Source organism: Peromyscus californicus, unplaced genomic scaffold, assembly GCF_007827085.1.
Source record: "Peromyscus californicus insignis strain IS unplaced genomic scaffold, ASM782708v3 Scaffold_2__1_contigs__length_46816999, whole genome shotgun sequence".
NCBI lineage: Eukaryota > Metazoa > Chordata > Mammalia > Rodentia > Cricetidae > Peromyscus > Peromyscus californicus.
The window spans coordinates 46476213-46480354 of NW_026294540.1; positions in this window are offsets into that span (position 1 = coordinate 46476213).

A 4142-nucleotide genomic window follows, 5' to 3' on the forward strand; every position below is an offset into this window, starting at 1 on the left:
CTGAGCAGTTTGTAGTTCAAAGCTGATCTGTAGATGATATTTGTCAGCTTAGTGATGTTATTATTGTCCACGTGGAATTGTTGTTGTTGTGGGGCCCCATCTTCTTCTTGGAGACTTCAGTTGATGTTAGGCCTGCCATGATTTCCTGCAAAAAACTGATAAGAGACTCAAACACAAAGACATATATATGCAGGTAATTGAAGTTTTTTTTCTTTTTAGAATTAGTTAGTACTCTATATGACCATTCATATCTTAACAAAGTTTAAAATGTATATATATCTATCTATATATATTAATCTTGTAAATTTTGATATAAAATTCATACTTTAAGAAAAGTTTAAAGAATTAGAATAGAATCAAAGAGTTGAGATTAGTAATAGAATAGTCCCTTAATTAATTTGGCTTTTCTCCTATCCCATAGCAGAAGATGGCTCTTTTCTTCTGGCATGATACAGGGAGTTTGCATTTTCCTTTTAACAACATGCTTGAGTTTACAGAAGGAGAGAGCCATTCTCCAACTCCAAAGTCAGCTTTAAATTTTAATTGAACTGGGGCTATTAGAAGACCAATAGTGTTAAATCTTTAAAGAAAAACAGAAACAAACATTTAGGAAGACATAAAATTTTTTAGATAACATACCCATACGCCATTTCACTCTGTTTCCTGGGATAGATGATTTGTCCCTTTTCTTCAGTTGTCTCATTTGTCCAGTGTTCTTCAAATTCCTTAACCTTCATTCTCCTAAAAGACAAAAACAAAAACCTTTCCCCAAGGTTTTTTTGGGATGTTCCTTTTTGACAAGTTATTATCTGATTAAATGAAAAGGCATGTGTTACTGGTATAAGTTAGTTTAAATTGGATGTTCATGCTAGTTGATGAACTATCACCTCCTCTAATTAAGAGGTCTCTCTTGTTCAAAGCGAACCTTTATCAATTTTGATGGTACCCACAGCTTTACTTCTCCTGTAGAAATAAAAGCAAAACCTCGTCCCCAATGTAACACATATCCTGGTTTCCATTCTGAGGTCAGCACATCTTTAAAGTATATAGGTTGATTTAATTCTGTAGTTTTTTCTATTATCAAATGTCTCTCTGCAGCTGTTGTTCCTTTCTCATTGGCATAGAGAAAATTCAGAGTTAATAGAGCATTATGTAGTCTATTTCTGGGGGTTTTTGTTACTCCTTTCTGTTTATTTAGCATATCCTTTAGAGTTCTGTTTGATCTTTCTATAACTGCTTGACCTGTAGGATTATGTGATATACCTGTAACATGGTTTATATTGTAATAAGCAAAAAACTGTTTCATTTTAACAGAGACATATGATGGAGCATTATCAGTTTTGATTTGTGCAGGTATACCCATAATGGCCATAACTTCTAGCAAATGAGTGATTACAGAATCAGCTTTTTCAGAACTCAAAGCAGTTGCCCATTGAAATCCTGAATAAGTATCGATGGTGTGGTGTACATATTTCAATTTTCCAAATTCTGCAAAGTGAAACATGTCCATCTGCCAGACTTCATTCCTCTGAGTACCCTTTGGGTTACATCCTGCTGGTAATGGCATTTGATTGTAGAAGGAACAAGTAGGACATTTCTTTACTATTTCTTTGGCTTGTTGCCAGGTTATGGAAAAATCCTTTTTTAAACCTTTACTATTGACATGATGTTTTTTATGAAATTCTGAGACCTCCTGCACATTTCCTATTAATAATTTATCAATCTCATCATTGCCTTTTGCTAGAGGGCCTGGCAGACCAGTATGGGATCAGATGTAAATTATATATAAAGGATGAATCCTTTTCCTGATTGTATCTTGTAATTGAAAAAATAGTGAAGTTAATTCTGAAGCATCATAGATAAATTCTGCAGTCTCAATATGTAATACTACTTTTTCAGCATACTGAGAGTCAGTTACTACATTGAGAGGTTCTGAAAAATCCATTAATACCAACAGAATAGCATACAATTCTGATTTTTGAACTGAATTATAAGGACTTTGAACCATTTTACTTAAATTTTCTGATTTGTAACCTGCCTTTCCTTGTTTGTTGGCATCTGTATAAATTGTACGAACTCCAGATATGGGGTTTTCCTATACAATTCGAGGCAAGATCCAATCAGCTCTCTTTATAAGATCAATTCTATCGCTTTTGGGATATTTGCTGTTAATTTCTCCCAAAAAATTACTGCAAGCTCTTTGTCAAGGTTCACTTTCTGTCCATAATTTTTCAATGTCCTCCTTAGTTACAGGTACGACAATTTCTGCTGGGTCTATTCCTGCTAATTGACGAAGTCTCAATTTTCCTTTCCAAATCAAGTCAGAGATTTTTTCTACATAATTTTTTAATTTTTTATTTGGTTTATTTGGTAAAAATATCCATTCCAATATAATATCTTCCCTCTGCATTAATATTCCTGTAGGAGAATGCCTAGAAGGTAAAATAACCAAAATGCAATCCAGCTTTTGATCAATACGATCTATATGCCCTTCATGTACTTTCTTTTCTACCAAGGCCAATTCTTTCTCAGCTTCAGGTGATAATTCTCTTGGACTATTTAAGTCCTTGTCACCTTCTAAGGTTTTAAACAAATTATTCAGTTTATCATTTTTTTACCCCAACAATAGTTCTTAGATGAGAAATGTCTCCAAATAATCTTTGAAAGTCATTAAGAGTCTGTAGTCTATCTCTCCTAATTTGCACCTTTTGAGGTCTAATTTTTTGTAGTTCTATTTTATATCCTAAATAATTAATAGAATCTCCTCTTTGTATCTTTTCAGAAGCAGTTTGTAATCCCCAACAAGGCAAAATTTTCTTTACTTCTTCAAACATTCTTTCTAAAGTATCTGCATTTGAGTCAGCTAATAAAATATCATCCATATAATGATAAATTATAGATTTAGGAAATTTTTTACGTACCACTTCCAATGGCTGTTGTACAAAATATTGGCACAGAGTTGGGCTATTCAACATTCCCTGTGGGAGAATCCTCCATTGAAATCTTTTAACTGGTTGAGAATTATTGTAAGTAGGCACTGTGAAAGCAAATCTTTCTCTGTCTTTTTCTTGTAAGGGTATTGAAAAGAAACAGTCTTTTAAGTCAATAACTATGAGAGGCCATCCTTTTGGTAACAGAGTAGGCAAAGGAATTCCAGATTGTAGAGAGCCCATTGGCTGAATTACTTTGTTAATTGCTCTAAGGTGTGTTACCATTCTCCATTTACCAGATTTCTTTTTAATAACAAATACAGGAGAATTCCAAGGGCTGGTTGATTCTTCAATATGATGAGCATTTAACTGTTCTTCCACCAGCTCTTCTAAAGCCTGGAGTTTCTATGTTGTTAAAAGTCATTGCTGAACCCATACAGGCTTGTCTGTTGACCATTTTAAAGGTAGAGCTGTTGGTGTTTTTGGAAGATTATCAGTTGTTGTGTCCTGTTCTTGTATGACATGGATGGCTGGTGAGCACTCATTAGAATAATATCTTCTAATATTTCTCTCAGAAGCATGTACTAGTTTATGATTTGTTTCTGAGATTGGAGGGATGTTAATCTGAGTATTCCATTGTTGTAACAAGTCTCAACCCCACAGGTTCATAACTATGTTAGCCCTATATGGCTTTAATTTTCCTTTCTGTCATTCTGGACCTATACATTCAAGCCATCTTGCACTCTGTTTCACTTGAGATAATGTCCCAATTCCTAACAGTTGAACATTTATCTCCTGAAGAGGCCAAGTTGGATGCCAAAATTCTGGTGCAATTATGTTAATGTCCGCATCTGTGTCTACCAGACCAGATAACAAAACACCATTTATTTTTATTGTTAGTTTTGGTCTTTGTTCATTAATAGAAGTTTGCAAAAAATTTTCTTTATGTTTTATCCTGAATTTCCTATTCTCTCTGTTTCATCATCCCGACCAACATGATTTATTCCAATAGGCATTTGGTTATTTAGTTGCTTTGAATAGGGGTTTCCTCTACAACTGCAGGAAAGGTTTGAACTGGATTTACTATGGGGGCCTGCCTGAGGCCCCTCTGGGAGTTTCCTGAAGCTCGAGGCAAAGGATTACCCTGTCTGTCCCTTGTTGATCTACATTAGTTGGTCCAGTGTTTTCCCTTACCACACCTTCTGCATACTC